We start from the raw sequence: 18298 nt of genomic DNA, 5'->3' as shown, positions 1-18298 counted from the left end.
ACCATCCTGTGGAGATCAGTGCCTATACCACAGGAGAATGGTGGCCGCACAAAACAGTGCAAGACTGAACCCCAAAAATAAAAACGATGAGCCTTGCCCTTAATATAAACATACCAAGGGCTTCCAAGGTTAAGGAGGAGGGTGGTACCATGTGGCTCAGAGAGTAGATTAAAGGAAGTCAGTGGTCAGGACAGAGAAGAGACCCCACAGCCTGATGTGGATTCATGCTCAGTAATAGCCCACGGACTTTGGTTACTCATACTTCAGGACCTGGAACTAATGTATTCTCATTCTCATTCATTCTCTCTCTATATATAGATAGATAGATAGATAGATAGATAGATAGATAGATAGATAGATAGATAGATAGATAGATGTGTGTGTGAGAGGGGGGGGTGAGGAAGAAAATAGTGAGTGTGTGTGTGTGCTAGAGCTCTTCATATCAGAAATATGAGAGACATGTAGTGCTGTACTGGCTGGTTTTGTGTCAACTTGACACAAGTTAGAGTGATCAGAGAGGAAGGAGCCTCAGTTGAGGAAATTCCTCCATAAGATCCAACTCTAAGGCATTTTCTTAATTAGTGATCAATGGGGGAGGGCCCAGCCCACAGTGGGTGGTGCCATCCCTGGGCTGGTGGTCCAGGGTTCTATAAGAAGGCAGGCTGAACAAGCCATGCAAAGCAAGCCAGTAAGCAGCACCCCTCCGTAGCTTCTTCATCAGCTCCTGCCTCCATGTTCCTGCTCTGCTTAAGTTCCTGTCCTAACTTCCTTCAGTGATGAATAGCAATATGGAAGTGTAAGCTGAATAAACCCTTTTGTCCCCAACTTGCTTTTGGGTTGTGGTGTTTCATTGCCCTTTCCTCAGAAATTGTTGAGATGGGCAAGGTCCTGGGTCTTTTTGAACTTCTTAAATTTGCTGGAAATGACCAGAAAGGGGGAATAAGGCAGCAGAATGGAGTTGCACAGCCCGCCTGAGCCCGTGGTAAATAAACCCTGGGGTCCATGAAAAGGAAGGATATTCCTGCTCCATGCAGGCCAACACACCGAGGCAGCCCGTAAATACCTTCTAACATACTCAGTCCTGCTGTCTCGTACTCAGCCTCATTGTTTAACTTGTGAAGTTGCCGTGCAACTTACAGACCCTATTAATTATATTCTATGTTATAAAACCTCCTGTGTGTGTGTGTGTGTGTGTGTGTGTGTGTGTGTGTGTGTGTGTGTGTGTGTGTGAATGTCCTCCCCTTATCCATCATGCAGTGTCAGAACCTTTCAACTCAAAGTGAGACAAGTTCTAGGCCAGGAATGTGTTGCTTCCATGGCAAGTAGCTAGTAGGTTGTCCCAACAGACCAATCTTAATAATGTTATTTATGAATAGAAGCAGTCCTCTGGCTGGGGGTTTCTGCTCATCACTCTTGTCAAGAAGAACATCCCCATCATGCCTGCTATATCATCAAGGGAGGTATATCTGCCACTGCCTTTTGTCTAGAACCCCTGCAGATGTACTCATCTGGGAACATCCTTTCTGCAGAGAGGAGTTTGAAAGAAGGGAGCCTTGGTCATGCCTGGCCAAGGAAGAGGAAAAGGTGTCAGTTTTGTTGGCCAACAGTGGCTTCAGAGCCCTGGGGCCCTCCCAAGACGCCGTGGATGGATGAGAAAGGGAGTACAACTGAATGGGTCTGACAGTCATTGCCCAATATCCCTTGAAGCCCTACTGTAGGGATGTCTCAAACCAAGGCCTCCTGTGGAAGAAACTTCCTCAGACACGGTGACAGGGACCCATGGGAATCACAAACATTCAAAATGAGTCCCAAGGGGATGGCATGTGGATGGCCAATGGGCTCTTCTCGGTAAATAATTTTTAAAATACTCATCCGATGCTTCACACTTATGTTAACCAAACATATGGATCAAATTTTCCTTAACATTTCCATGCTTTGAAAACCAAGCAGGAAAATGCCTGGAAGTACTATTAAGACTATTTTTTTTCAGATGGTTTGTTTTTAATTATAAATATTTTCAGAAACCCCGAAAATCCACAGGACCCACCCATCTCAACCAAAGCAATAAAAGTTACTGGCATAGGAACCCAGTAGCAAGTGTGGGGGCAGCCCCCATGTTCCCAAGACTCCACAGACCTGGACTCAAATGTTAGCTCAGACCACAGCTTCTCTAGTGTCTCTCATGCCATTTTAAAACTTTAACCATAATGCAGAACTCTCACCTCAGAACAGAAGAACCCAGAGAGTTTCAGCAGTCGGCATGCTGTACTTCAGCAAGCCACTTCTTTCCAAAAAATAAATTTGGATTTTTGAACTCAAGGACCATCAGATTACAGTGAATGAACCAGTGTCTCACTTCATGCTCACCTTTTAAACTTGACTGTGGTGATACTCTTCCTCTAGACTTACCAAGTATGTGCACATGTCTATAACTCTCGTGTGTGTGCCTACAGCATACACACATCATGTGGCACAATCAGGCTGTGAACACCAGGACCCCAGTGCCTCTCTTTGAGGGCCTCCAGGTATTTTCAGAGGAGTTCTTTCCTGTGACTACTTCTTTTCTCTGGTGCCCTGTTCTTGGTTCATGAATGCAAGATCTTCTTAAATATCCAGGGATATAGCAGTGGTTCTTCTACCAACATATCTTTGGACTTTCTATTCTGTTTCCTTTGCTATGGGGTTTTGTTTTCCACTGGAAGGCTCCTCTTGGCTGCTCATTGCACCCTGATTATCCAGTCATACTTAAATCCAAGGTCCCATCCCTGATGTTAGAAGATGCAGTCCTTGGGGGGTCTGGAATTGACTGGAAGGTGGGGCTCAGTCCATTTGTGGGGAGCAAGCTGTCTGTTCAGTCCCTCCTCCATAGGCTGGGTGCATTAATCCTACTGGACACAGCTATCAGGGCAGAACAACAGGCCGCATCCCATATCCTTCACATGCAAAGATTAGCAGCTGAAAATTATCCGGACCAAGCAAAGCTGAGACCACTCACACCGAACAGGCTGCTGCTAAAGGACACAGTTTCTGACAGGAAGCAAGGGATAGAGGGAGGAGTCAGATAGCCCGAGGACGGTCCCCAATTCCTTCTACCTAGCTCCCAAGTCAATCGATGGTTGGTGCTGCTGACAGACCAGGGGAATGAGTGCAGCTTGAGCTGGTCTCCAGTTATGCCCTGTTGCTTCGCCTCACCTGCCCTGGTCATCCTGGTGGGAGGCGAAGTGTCTTCGAGCTTATCATTCTTCTTGAACCCAGGTGCTGCAAGTTTTCTTCCAAGTACAACTTTGCATACAACTCTCAGTACATCTGGAAATGACTTTGGCACACTGGAGAGATGATTTTTCCAACTGTGTCCGAACAGAACGTTCTCAAATACCATTCTTTCAGTCATTCGTCCTCTGAAGTCAAAGCCATGGATCGTTGGGACTGGACATCAGACAAGCTGGGTTTCAGTCCCAGAATCTGCTCCTAATTAGTTCTGTAAGTTTGGGGATCTGCTGATCCTTGTACAGCCTTGGATCTCCCTGGGATATGCAGATGCCAGTGTACACAATCCAAATGTCCCATGCCTCCCTGATCTGAAACCTTTACATTAAAAAGGATGTAGTCCCAGTGTCCCATGGGTCCCGGGCCTCAAATCCCCATTTACAGAGGCAGCATTCCACGGCTGACAAGGAGGCTCAGGATCTGAACCGTCCCACCACAACAGATGGGAACAGAGGACAACAATGAGGATGAAGAGAACCTGGGCTCCCTTGCATAGTCTATCTCTTCTTCAACCCCAGGATCCTCTGAAACACAAAATAACGTGTTGCTTTCTATTTGTACTTTTTTAACTTTTGAGAAAGACAGGGAGAGGTGAGAGGACCACCCTGACTCCACCCCCAAAAATATGGAATTTAAGAAGTCTCAGCCACCAATACTGACACACGAGGCCAGGAAACCCACAGCAAATCTCCCTCCAGCAACACTCACCCCCGCTTCACAGAGCAGAGCAAAGCGGAACAGCTCAGCGGGGCTCTGGAGTTTTAAAATGAGAGCCAAAACCATCTACAGAGTGCGTCTGTGATGGTCAACCTCTGACTATCTTAGAACTTTTTCAGTTCTAAGACTGACTGACTACTGACTGGTCCGCTGACAGGAACACAGCAGGGGTGTGCACTGTGGCAAAGTAGGACAGTTAGTTCCTCCCCCTCTTGAAGCCTCTGTCCCTGAGGTGTCACCCTGCACACACGGCCAGCCCATCCCCCTCTGAAGACTAGCCGGGCTGCATTGTCATTCTCTGGTCTGTGCAGTGGACTACAACTAACTCATCACCGCCAAGGTCACCTGTTAGCTATGAACCTTGGTTCCAGAACCTCAGAGGATTTCTCTGGTAGATGTCCTTTGGTCAGACATCCATGCCTCTTTTGCTCAGCCTACATGTATTTGTTAGGGTTTCTATTGCTGTGACGAAACACCGTGACCAAAATGCAACTTGGGCAGGAAAGGGTTTATTTGGCTTACACTTCCTTATTGCTATCATGCTGTTCATCATTAAAGGAAGTAAGGACAGGAACTCTAACAGACAGGAGATAGGAGCTGATGAAGATCTCATGGAGGGGTGCTGCTTACTGGCTTGGTACTCATGCTTGCTTATCCTATTTTCTTATAGAATCCAGGACCACCATCTCAGATGGCACCACACACAATGGGCTGGGCCTGCCCCCATCAATCACTAATTAAGAAAATGCCTTACAGCTGGGTCTTAAGGCAGCATTTCCTCAATCGAGGTCTCCTCCTTTCAGATGACTCTAGCTTGTGTCAAGTTGACATAAGACCAGCGGCCATGCCGAGTGAGGAGGCACACTAGGCTGTGCTGGTGAGGACCTCCCCTGTGTTATAAGGGGTCATCTCAGACATGAGAGCCAGGAGCCAGCTGGAGGTGGCCATTACAGTGAGGGAGAGGCAACAGTGGTAACTGGGAGACTTGGAATGACTCTGCTCTTGTCACCCTTTCCTTAGTATTTTTTCTGTCTTCCAGGATATGAGATGATAACTAGGAAAAACAACAGTCTAAATATAGTCCTGCATGCAAATTGTCACCCAAAATGCTTAAAGAAGCCACTTCATAACATGCTATCTGCTGTTTAAAATGTGTTTTCCATTCTTGCTTTAAGCTCAGCCTGTATGGAGCAATTCCATGCCAAGCTCCTGAGCAAAGGGTGTCCTGTTGGTGATGAGTAGCCTGAAAGAGAATGATGGTGAGGGGTGGCCAGAAGAAGGCAGGCGCCTATAAACTGAAGCTGGGGGGGTGGGGGAGCTACACCTGTGTAGATTCTACAAGGCTGATTAGGACTTCAAGATTGGAGAAAGTTGGAATGTCAACAGATGCAGAGCCAAATTGTATTGATCTTAGAATCCATTGCCAGCCTCTGTGTCTAACATCTTTTCAATTATTAAATCTTTGGAATATATTAAGTTAGCACACCACTGATTTCCACCAACCAAAGATATACAAATGCCATCAGATAACATCTGAGAACTAGCAGATACTTCTGCTGCTTTCTCTAGCCCATCTACTCGATGTTCACACCAATGTATTTGAAAAATGCCTTGAGACTGTCTTTCATTCTGTGGCTGTAAAAGTTCATATGGTAGCTTCCACAGTGGAACAAGGAACAAACTGAACTCATTTCCAGCCATAGTTACAGACAGTTGACTCAGAATAAACTCTTGTCCTCCTCCCTCTGAGGAGAGAGCTGTGTTCTACAAGGACAATTGTCCTCCATCTGGGTGTCCAGCCATCTTTGCAGCCCAGCACAGTGGCTATGTCCGGATCCCAAACACATGGGTTTCACTGACATCTGAGATCCCAAACTGAGCAAAGCAGAACCAATGGTTTCTGGCCTGTACGGTGGAGGAGGATCCAGGAGCTTTTCACATAGACTCAGGAACTAAGACAGAGCCTTTCACAGCAGATTTCAGGTCACAGCTGGGATCTTGAAGCTCAGTGTGGCCAGTACAAGTATGGAGGGGGGGGTCACATGGAAGCACAAGACAGGCAGAGAAGATATTGGGTCCCTGTAGAGTTAAGTCATAAAGGAAGGCCTACTATGGAAAAGACCAGTTCCCATGGATGAAATGGTCCAGATCTGCCAGGTGCTGAGAGCCCTTAGACTCCAGGGCAGCACAGCTCTCCGTGCTGACATTCTACCTGCTCAGAAGACTGACCTGGGGCTGAGGCGGGTTTCCTAATATACCAGGCAGCCATCTCAGGCCATCCTCAAACTGGGACATGGAGCTGTCCCCATCAGAGATGCCGAGGGACCCAGTTTTCATTGTGGTCATTGGTGGTTCTGTTTCCTTCTCTGTACTATTGGCAACCGTATCTCCACGTCCCCACTGGCCAATAAACTCCTTGGTAGCAGGGCCCAGCTGTTTTCATGTTTTCCTTAGCATACAGCCTGATGTGTGGCTGGCTGGAAATTTGAACTCATAACTTCTTACCCATCATGCTTTGCTCAAGTCAGACCCAGCTTCATGCTGTCAGACAGGAAGTGTGGCCCTCTGGAGCAATTTATTCTGCTTAATTGTATCATCATGTTCACTTTGGTACACGCACCAAAGGAAAAGGAAAATTAGAAAACAGTTTTTGGACTGTAGTTGAGGACTCTGGAGAATAGTCCATTCAGTAAGTACAAGGAGCGGATGGCTAGATCCCCAGGTTGTCACTCATCTGATGTCAGGGAAGCAATCAGTCCTTCCTTATCTTCTCTTCGCTGTAGGATTCGACTTTACAAACCACGGGCAGGTGTGGATAGCAGAGACGGGCCTTGCCACAGGGAACTCAGAGAGGTGTGTCGGACACCCAGGGACACCAGCAATGCCGATTCTCGAGCCACAGTCCTCACCATGCCTTCCACGCTGCTGCTTCTCTGTTACCCTTTCCCTGTTCCCTTTTCCAGGTCCCATCTGGCTTCCTAGCAGGCTGGATTGCACAGTAGCCTTCTACCCACGTGCTCTGGGGAGTTGGAGACCACCACGCCACTAACCTAGAAAGACTAAGGGTCCCTCTGTGCCAGGAAGAAATGCATCACCCTCACGTCCTGCTGACTCTAGGAAAGGGCTTCTGGGACATTGCCACTTACACCCCACTTTTCCCAAGAAAATTTCACAAGGCCTAGAGTCCATAGATAAATTTTTAAAAGGCGTAAAAAACAAATGTCTACTGGTAATAAATAATACATAAATTTATTTTAAAACAATTACTTGTATTTATAGTTTTGCCATTTATTAAAGACTCGAGCAAATTTGCAAACTAGTAAGTTTTACTTGTTATTTTTACACAAAGAACTAAATTTTGGCTGAACAGTTAACACTACAGGACACAGGACATCTTCGTTTTTCAGAGCTGATCTAGATTCTGATTTTACAATTCTCAGCGCCAAGAATGCTGTTTTGCATAAATATGTAGTACAAAGTGGAAGACATTAGCTGAGGGCCATTCCAGAAATTGTTGGAAATGTTATCCTAACCCCAAGTTAAAATTCATTGAATGATTTCTTCTGAAAACCAAGTCATCAACTCAAACAGTAACTTTCAAAATTAAACATCCCAACACACACACACACACACACACACACACACACACACACACACACACACACAAAAAAAAAAAAAAAAAAAAAAAAATTCTATGGATACACTGACTTAATACTTACATGCCGAGAAATGATGATAGCAAAACAGTAAAAAGTTATTGTTTTCCACAATTAAACCATCATGTTTCTGTACGAGCAGAAGTTTATATAAAGGAGAAAGCACTGCATTTCATAACACAGAACAGTCTCGAAGCTGAGCAGTGTTTGCTGGCATTTTATGGAGTGAGGTTTGTGCTGAGCAACATGTACATGTGGACAGAAGCAAGGATACAGTGAGGTCGGGTGAGGTTTGTGCTGAGCAACATGTACATGTGTACAGAAGCAAGGATACAGTGAGGTCGGGTGATTCAACACAGGCCAGAGTGGCCAGGAACTCCTTGAATTGGTGGTATTTGATTTTAAACAGTGAACTTCTGAAAGACAGCATTTACTGTCTTAGACGATGTGCAGGTATCCATAGTCACCTTCTGTGCAGTGGTACATCAGAGCCTCTTTGCTGTGGGATGGTCTGTATGTCAAATGTGTTGCTGATTGGTCAATGAATAAATCACTGATTGGCAGTGGCCAGACAGGAAGTATAGGCGGGACTAAGAGAGAAAAATTGAGAGAACAAGAGGCTGGGTGGGGGAGACACTACCAGCCGCCATCAGGACAAGGAAGATGTAAAGTACCGGTAAGCCACAAGCCACGTGGCAAGGTATAGATTAATAGAAATGGATTAATTTAAGCTGTAAGAACAGTTAGCAAGAAGCCTGCCACGGCCATACAGTTTGTAACCAATATAAGTCTCTGTGTTTACTTGATCGGGTTTGAGCGGCTTGGGACTGGCGGGTGAGAGAGATTTGTCCTGACTGTGGGCCAGGCAGGAAAACTCTAGCAACACCTCTTGATTCTGTCAGCCACTGATAAAATACCCAACCAACTGTGAGGTCATTGCCTTGTACAACAGGGAGCCAGACACTTCATCCAGCTGTCTGTGGCTGCTGGGGGGCAGCTCAGAAACAGATCTTGGTTAGAACCTGCGGAGGAGAGCTGCTAACCATGAATGGAATCAGCTCAAGAGAAAGAAGTGTGTTGGAGTCAACGAAGCTGAAAGGAGTCAGAGATCTGAAGAGAATTCTGATATCAAACACGGAGATGCAGAGTTTAGAGTTTGCCCAGCTGTTTTTCAGTCTTGCTTTGGTCCAATATCTCCTCACTATGCTGCCTTCCATACATTTGGAAATGGTCATGTGCATCCTGTGCCATTATATGTTGAGGTATATGATTTTTTTAAATTTTATTTTACAGGGGATTACAGTTAAGAGACTGCATGAATCTCAGAAGAGACTTTGAACTTTAGAACTTTAAATAAGTTTGAGATTGTTATAAACTATAGGGACTTTTGAAGTTGGACTAAATGCATTTTTACATTATAATATGGCTATTAGCTTATAGGGGCCATGGAATAGAATATGTTGGCTTAAAAGAAAACAGCCCCCATAGGGAATGGCACTATCAGGAGGTATGGCTTTGTTGAAGGATATGTATCACTGTAGGGGTGGGCTTTAAGGTCTCCTATGCTCAAGCTATGCCCATTGAAACAGTTCTCCTGTTGTCTGCAGATTAAGATGTAGAACTCTCAACTCCTTCTCCAGCAGCATGTCTGCCTGCATGCCACTGTGTCCTGCCATGATGATAATGGACTAAATATCTGAAAATGTAAACCACCCCAATTAAATGCTTTCCTTTATAAGAGTTGCCATGGGTGTTTCTTCACAGCAATAGAAACCCTAAGACAGGTATTGATCAATTGAGTGAGATGAGTGGGTGCCCTGGAAGAGCCAGGTAGATCCAGCAGATCATATGACCTGAGAAGGACAGAGACGAACAAGTCCAGGGAGGACTGGCCATCTTGCTAGCTGTGCAACTAGAAGCCAGGACCAGTTATCAGTGCTGGCCTGGCTCTTAGCTTACAGCCAATCGGAAGCATCAGTACCTCTTGTTCTATACCTCATGTAAGAGCCCAAATGAATCTCCCTGGAGCTCAAGGAAGGAAGGTGGCAGCATCTCTCAGCCTGGGTTAGTTCTAAAGGTTTCCAGGCATCTAGCACTGTTGGATCAAGGATGCCTGTTTAAGCCACTGTACATGAAACAACTTGTTATAACAGCAAGGACAAACCAGGACAGCCCTCAGCATCTATTTTCTCACACACTCTAAAACCTAATGTAGAGGTTAGAACGGCACCAGTGCTGGGAGGGCAGGCAAATATTCACGTATGACTGGGAAGGATTTCCTAGCTGATGGTGAATAGCCCAGCTTACTAGCAGCATGGTCCACCTCACTTCTCCTCCATTGACCTGGGATCGTCCAGATTCCCCAGTCAGTTCCTGTCAGTTCCTCAGAGTGTTTCTAGACTTCTCTTCCATTCCTGCCTTCTCTCTGTATGGCTGTTGAAGTAGGTCCCTTGTTATGTTTGGTGACTTGACAGGCCTTCATTTCTCTACTTCAGGTAGGTTTTCAATGTGAGTTTTATTATCGCACAGACCCCCCCCCTCAACTCCTAGGAATCCACCTGGACCTTTACTTGAAGCATATGAGAAAGCTTGTGGTTCCTCTGAAGAGCAGGACATCCCGGCAGCAGAGTGCTGTCTCTTATCACCCAAAATGTCTCAAGGCAATGTTTAGGACATTTTATGCACAACAGACCTTTATCTTCCTGTTGCAGTTATCCGCAGGGGATTTGGGATATGATCAAGACTGTAGGAGTGTCTGTGGTGTGACGTGCTGTCACAAGTGTGGGAAAGTCTTACTGGCTGCATGCAAAGGTTCCAGTAAGCAGTCGGTTTCCCAAGGTGTGTCTTTTTAAAATGCCGACTGCTTCAGTTTCCTTATTTCCCTCAGCCATGAGCTTGAGTGGCCTTGTTCCAGCTCAGCATCAGTGTCTCCAGATTCTCAGGAGTGACCCTCAGCTGGAGTCACAGGAATATTCCCTGCCAAGAGAGAAATCTTCCTCCACTCTGATGGGTTAAGATTGGAAATATTTGTTAACACTTCCTCAGGCACTATCAAGGCAACCACGGGTTATAATAAACTGTTGTCCTGAACTTGGGAACACTGAATACCTTTACCCATGGTGAGGTAATGCATTGCCATCCATTTCAGAGAGCTGTTTTCTAGTCTTTGCTGAAGTTTGCTCTTACCAGAATTTAAGTGACTCACACCTGCGTCATAGAACTGGTCACTGTGTTCTCCTACATTCCTGAGGCTCCAGATATGTATGAATTTATAACTATTTTCTATTTTTTAAAACCATTATAGTCTAGACCCAAGGAGCCATCTGAGTCTAGTGCCATTTTGTGGGAAGTTTTATTACTACAGTTGTAGTTTTTATTGCTTTTTTTTTTTGCAAACTCAAGTTTTTCATGATATTTTTACTGATAGTGAATTTTGCTAGTCCATGTTAATAATTCATATTTGTCTTGTTTTGTAGTTATTTAAAAATGAAAAAAGCAAAACTGGTACTTTCCAATATGGACAAAACCAAAACCTCATATGCATTATACTTTTTGCTGGTCAACTTGATGGTTTGTATTGAGTATTGGGAGTGACTGTTCATCCAAAAGGAATCCCTTCTACTCTGTATCAGGAAACTGACAGTTCTCTAGAACCATCTGCCAGCTCAGACATCTGATTGAAGCCATTTGTCTGAGATACTCTCATTCAGCAATGGATTGACACTTCACATCCTGTGTCAGCAGGGCTCATGCAGCCTTCCCAAGCCCTTACACCTGGGCATCGCGGCTGGATAGTGGGGGCAGCTGAGCATCCAGGCTGGGCAACTGAGGACAGCTAAGCATCCCAGCTTGGCAGTGAGGGCAGCTGAGCTTCTGGGGGAGCAGCTGAGTATCCTGGCTGGGCAGTGGGGGCAGCTGAGCATCCAGGCTGGGCAGTGAGGGCAGCTGAGCTTCTGGGGAAGCAGCTGAGCATCCAGGCTGGGCAGTGGGGGCAGCTGAGGATCCAGGCTGGGCAGTGCGGGTAGCTGAGCATCCAGGCTAGGCAGTGGAGGCAGCTGAGCTTCTGGGGGCAGCTGAGTATCCAGGCTAGGCAACTGGGGGCAGCTGAGCATCCCAGCTGGGCAATTGGGGGCAGCTCTAGTATTAGACTGTTCTTCTCAAGGTCTGGCCATGCTGCTCCTTTAGCTTCAGGATTTATTGTAGCACTGAGAGGACAGAGGGAATTTTATAGTTGATCTGTTTTTAATTATGTTGTTTTTGGTCAGAATGCTGAAAATATTTTCTTCCTTTTTATAATTTTTGGTAGAATATATTTTTCTCTAAGTGTTCTCTTAGTAATTTTTATCCATGAAGTTCTCTCTCCATTTAGGACCTCAAATACATATGCCTGTGAATACACACACACACACACACACACACACACACACACACACACACACACACACACACCAGGTCTTCCTTTGTAGCACTGTGGGTTGGCTCAACAGCCGCCATCCGCCCTATCTCCCTCCTGCCTGTCAAAGTCTGAGTATTTGCCCTTCTGATTATAGAGATCCATTTGCATGTGCCCTCCATGTTACCAGCCAGCATGCTCAGTCTGAGGTGTATTGCAATTGTCACAGTCAATGTTTTATTCTAATCCTTCATTATATTATCGTTTACCTCCTTTTTTAGTTCAGGATGTTTTTTTGTTGATATATCATTTCGCACTTAGTAATGTGAAATCACTTCTGGAAATATTTTTCTGCACATTGGATAGCCCCCATCTTCTCCCTCTACATCTCACATATTTCAGTTGTGTTTTACATTTTAATTTAAACTTTTTATAATAGACTTTAAATAATACTACTATTCCTTTTTGCACATTTATCACATTGATGTTCTGGTTTTTGTGGTGGTGGTTTTTTATTATTATTTATTTATGTTGAGATATGAGGTTTTATGCATCCCAGGATGGCTTCAAACTTGCCTGAAGTAACATTGATCCTCCTGCCTCCACCTCCTGTCTGCTAGGGTTATAGGCATGTGCCACCACCCCCAGTTTATGTGGTCCTGGGGATCAAACCCAGGGTATGGTGCATTCTAGGTAAGCAATGGAGCTACATTCTATCCATCTCTTCACACATTTATACAAAAGATAACTTTGGTAGAAGTCATGTTGTCACTGTAAGACTATGGGATTTTCTCTTAGAAGCACCCTATCTCCATTAGTGTGATAGTTAGAACATCTCTTGACCACAACAGGAGAAAACTGAGACCCATAGTCTGAACATGACTCAGGGTGGGGCCAGAAGTCTCCCAGCCACTCAGCTCCTAGAACTTCATCACCCAGAATACACTGGGTCACCATTGGCTTTCCTACAATTAATGTCAACTTATTCCCTAGTACTTATAGTGATGTATCATTGAAGAAAAGGGGGAATGTCATCCAGCCTTCAGAATTCTCCTTCACTGCAGTGTCAGAGAAACTCAACGTGTCAGAGAAACTCAACATGTCAGAGAAACCCAACATGTGCCGACTACTGACTGTTGTGTAATTAAACTCAGTTTAAAACCAGAAATGTTGACTGTCTCACAAGATCTACGGCAAAGAAAGCATGAGTGTTATCTGCTAGGCCTGTGGCTCAGGTGTTGAGCTTAATGCTTTGCTTGTGGCCTCTTTTGAAGTTGAATCAAAAAGGAATGTACTGTAAGTTCACTTTAGTGGCTTTGGACTGAGGGCTTCAGTTACCCACAGCTATTGGGATGAAAGCTTCCTTTTCTTATGGGCTTTGGAAATGAGCTGTTCAGTACTCTATGGCTGCTAGAGCAAGGGCTTCCAATCCAAGAAACTACTGGACTAAGGTCTTCAGTTCCCTATGGTTCATTGACGGAGTTACTCAGTTCACTGAGTGTTGAGGTGAGGTCTTTAGACCCCTATGGCTGCTGGAGCAAGGTCTTCAATTCTCTTCGGTTTGTTAGGGTGAGGGCCTCATTCCTATGTGGGCTATTGGAGTGGGGGCTTTAGTCACATCTGTGCTGTATGGCTCTCCCCTCAACAGTGCTATTATGACCTGAATCTGATATGTCCACTGACAAACTCATGTTTCAGATGTTTGCCTCAACTGGAGGCACTATTCCTAGAAGTTCTGGAAACTTTAGGAGGTGGGATCTAGCTAGCATAGTTAGTTCGCTGTGTGTGGTTTCCTGTGGGTAACTAAAAAATCCCTGGTCCTTTCCAGTGCTCTCTGTTTCCTGGCTGTCATGATATGAACAGCTGCCTTCTGCCACATACCACTGCTGCCATGATGCTCTGCTCAAGAGCATGGGGCCAGGCAGGTGTGGACTGAACCCTGTGAACATGTGATCCTGAACAAAGAATTCTTCCCTTAACTTGGTTCTGTCAAGTATTTTGGTCTTAGCAATGCACAAGTAACTAATAGTGTCAACAGTGGAGAAACTGCTGTGTCTAAACGCATCTGGTTCTTATGCCTACAGACTGTTTGTAAAAGGAAATTGGAGGAGTGTGGGGATGTGAACTAGAGACATCCTGAAGTATCACAGGGATAGCTTAATATGTGGCTCTTTTGGAGCTCAGAGGACCAGGGTGTGGATACAAAGGTAGACAATAAATAACTAAGCTTATGAAGCTTCCGACAGAAACAAGGATTGTGTTGGGAACTGTACTAGAGACTGATCACATCACATCCTGGCAAAGAACTTGTTTACATTTTATTTGCAGACAAAATTTTTGTGAGGCCAAATTCAAAAGTAATAGGTGAATCAATTTGATACTGTGGAAATCTCACAACAGCGTTTAGCATTCAGGCTGTGACATGATTATGACTGGTTGCTTTAAGGCAAGTTGACAGTGAGAATCAGGAGCAAAGAGCAGAGGAGCAAAATCTGAAAAGTAAGTAGTTAGGACAAAAAAAAAGGGAACACGAGCACTTTAAAAGCTGTGAACAAAGAGTTATTAAAGAGATTAGTGCCTAGCACCCCAAGTTTGATCTACGGGACATAAAACAAGAGAGTTGACACCTGCAAACTGCCGTCTCATTGGCATCTCCCCAAACAAAAATGAAAGTGTAAGGAGAGAGAGAGAGAGAGAGAGAGAGAGAGAGAGAGAGAGAGAGAGAGAGAGAGAGAGAGGAGCACATTGCACTGGAACAATTAAAGAGACACCTGGAGGGTATTTTAGGAATTGGTGAGACTCCATGCATCACAGTCTCCATTGCATAAAACTGGAAACTCATGCAACAAATCTCCCTTTAATAAGTGAGGAGCTCATGTGGTGTTGTTTAAGGGGGTCATCACAAGTTCAACACTGAGGTCCTTAGAAGCCATCGTTGCCATACATGAAGACCCAACACTGCTTGGGCTGGCAGAGCTTGGTGTCACCCATGTGGCATTGGGTCTAAAGGCATGCAGAATGCAAGAACTTCAGCCATCATGCAAGCTTCCACCAGACTCTAAAGGAGGGTCTGTGAGGATGGCTATTTTTACAGCAGGTTCAGATTCCCCATGGGGAGTCCCTGAAAAGGTGATGTATGAAGCTGTGTGAGTGAGCCTTAAGCTATAGTGGAGGCCCTAGCATGTTCATCAGAAATATGAAATATCTTTCAAGGAAAGCTGTAGGCACTGAGTGGAGCCAGTCCAGCAGAGGGACAATATGAGAGTCACATAGCAAAGACATGGTGACAGGGTTGCCAAACATGTTGGAACTCACATTGGCTCCACACACCCCTCAGGTGGCAGACATGGAGCTATGGGATGTACTGTTTGGGTCTCACCTTTGTTGACTCTTTCCTTAATATCATTCTAATTTCTTCCATTTGGAATGGAAATATTTAATCTATGACATTTTATATTGGAAGTATTAACTTCCCTTTTGATTTTATAAGTGCTGACAGCTAGATCATCTTGATCTTCAATAGAAATCTAAACCCTGGGTTTAGACTTATGAGTAATGTTGGAACTGTTATTATTATGTAGTCTCAACATTGGGCTAAATGAACTTTGCATTGTGAGAAGGTTAACCACTTTGGGGGACCAGGGATGAAATTACAGCTTGAATATCAAATGTCCCTCACAAGTTCATGTTTTGAATACTTGATTTCTAGGTATGGGCACTACGTGGGGACGTTCTAGAAACTTTGGTAAATAAGACCTAGCTGGTTAGGTCCTTAGGAATATATTATCCCTGACCATTTCCTGTCACTCTCTATTTCCTGGTCCACCATGGTATGAATTACTGTTCTTAGCCACAAGCTCTCACCTCCATGATGCTCTACTTAAGCATGTGAGTACAAGTGTGAGACTAAATAAGTAATTCTTTCCTTACATTGGCTCTGTCAGTTATTTAAGTCATTGAGAATCAGAATTAATTAACACCATGATCACAACATCATAATTTGCTTCTATAACCTTGAAAGTCTGGAGAGCAAGGAAGAGCAAGGAAGACCCAAAGGTGGAAGTCTTCCACATGAAGTCTCAGACGTATGGAATAAATAACAATCTACTGGTTGTTCAGTTCAGACTCAAGCAAGAAACCTGGGCCTTGTATGCTTAAAGCCAGAGCCTAAATTTATTTTTCCTCATGACCAGTCTATACCTGAAAGCTTTGGTTATTAAAGTGTCTGCTATTCTGATTTTCTAATGTTGGGAATTTCTCTAGCCCCATCTGCATTTGGTAAGGTGTCATCTGTGGCAGTGGTATTGAAACTTGCTAGCCAGATGTTATTTTAAGGATTTTTCTCTTGAACTAAGCAATCTTTCTTCAGAGAAACTAGAATTGGAATTGCATGTATAAACCTGCCATGCTTGTTCTGGGGTGAGCTGACACCTCTGGTGACTGGTACCCACAGACTGATGCCCACTTGTGTGCACAGAGCAATGCTGACTGCTACCCACACTGTGGCACTGCCTTGTACCTACCTACCAGTGCTGACCGGCAGACACATAATGAAGACTGGCTTCCACAGAGCTCCGCCCACATAGCCCACATAGTGGAACTGGCCTTGTACTCACAGTAGATGCTGACTGATATCCACCAGAGATGCTGACAGTCGTGGATGGGGTTTTGTAAACTTGACACAAGTTAGAGTTATCTGTGAAGAGGAAAATGCCTCCATCCAGATGGCCTAAAGGCAACTCTGTAGGGCATTTTCCTGATTAGTGATTGATGTGGAAGGGCTCAGCGGCGCACTGCGCCAGGTGCCATCCCTAGGAAGGTGGCCTGGGGTGTGCCAAGCAAACTGAGCAAGCCAGTAAGCAGTGTCCCTCCATGGTCTCTGCTTCAGTTCCTACCTCCAGATTCCTCCCTTGAGCTCCTGCCCTGACTTCCCTCCATGATGGACTGTTACCTGAGAGTTGTAGGAAGAAATAAACCCTTCCTTCCCCAGGTTTCTTTTGGTCATGGTGTTTTATCCCAGCAATAGAAACTAAGATGCAGAACAATATAATATTAAATGTAAGTTTTCATTCACTTATCCCTGTAGAATCTCAAATGTGGAAAAATCCCAAATGTTATGGACACCTGTTTTATTTTACTCTGAGGTCAAATACGGTTACTTATGTACTCTCAAACATTTGCTATGTTTAAAATACAAGACAAGTATGTTTATTTTTTTTCCTTAGCCAGAATAAATGCTATAGTAGACAGGAATATATAGTAGACAGGAATATATAGACAGGAATGTGTATATATATATATATATAGTACTATTATAGAATAGAGTAAACCACCTGTTCAAATTAGTAATGACCCCAAGTAACAAGAGCCTTTGACACAGCCTATCAGAGCCAGACATAGCGACAACCATGCTGTAAATGTTGAGTTGATGCTCCAGGAGTTCCCCTAACAGTGCAGGAGAAGACCTTGGCGTGGTCCCATGATGTTCAGAACAGGTGGAGGCAGAGAGAAGTTTAGAAGTTGTCTAGAGATGACCCAGCTAGGAACCTGTGGAGCTCAGAGCAGAACCAGGAAAATCCTTGGAAACCTATGCTCCTAAGTCACTGCGACGTATGTGTCAGGGTCAGCATTGTGGCTTGGCCAACAAATCCACAAATATTTGAATAAACACATGAACCAGATTTTCTAATCAAAACTGGAACCAATAAGTGAATCACCCCTTCCCTTCCCAAGATTCTGATCTGCACTGAATGTGGCCTGAAGAGAAAGCTGCTTTGTCTTATTTTTCTCACCAACCCAAAAACGTTCAAGTGCCAGCTTAAGGAGGGAATGGGGAAGGCACGCCACTCCTGTAAATGGGTCTCTGTGTAGAGAGAAGGCCTATTCCCTCATCCTCATGCAGTTTCGGGGGCTTGGCAGGTTGTAAGATGGCCAGTCACTCCTGAGACTGCTGATGTTAGCAGCTGGAGTCCAGAGCCCAGCGCCCGCTGAGTTACTTCTGGAAAAATCTGGTCTCCGGATGCATTTTCCATGTGGTGAGCAGAGCCTCTCTGTGCCAGCAGGGGAGCCAGCACTTCTCCCCTAGCGGCCTTAAATATTTTACAAAGTGGAAAATATTTTGCTTCCTTGGACTATACAAACTGCAGAAAATGGAAGACTCTGTCTTGTGTTTGGGCTGTACATTCGTTTTTCCACATCTGGTAATCTCTTAAGTCCGAGTGAACTGAAAGGGTTTCAGATTTGCAACTGAACCTTGCAAAACTAG

At 44.7% G+C, this 18298-nt stretch overlaps 1 protein-coding gene across 19 annotated transcripts in view; it reads right to left on the bottom strand.

Moving 5' to 3' along the window:
• The window catches only part of Wdr27 (WD repeat domain 27), a 218310-nt gene that overhangs the window by 86624 nt on the left and 113388 nt on the right, over positions 1 to 18298 (bottom strand). The window contains exon 26 of one of the 19 annotated variants that reach the window (XR_008221072.1): positions 2410 to 3791. The exons of 17 other annotated variants lie outside the window; for them this stretch is intronic. The gene's annotated coding sequence lies outside the window, so the exon portion shown is untranslated. Of the gene's footprint in view, positions 1 to 587; positions 3792 to 18298 lie in introns of those variants that run through there. One more of the 19 variants, XM_052750742.1, reaches the window with a different exon arrangement.

This window comes from Peromyscus californicus, unplaced genomic scaffold (assembly GCF_007827085.1).
Source record: "Peromyscus californicus insignis strain IS unplaced genomic scaffold, ASM782708v3 Scaffold_22__1_contigs__length_63687245, whole genome shotgun sequence".
NCBI lineage: Eukaryota > Metazoa > Chordata > Mammalia > Rodentia > Cricetidae > Peromyscus > Peromyscus californicus.
This window is presented reverse-complemented; position numbering and strand designations above follow the sequence as displayed.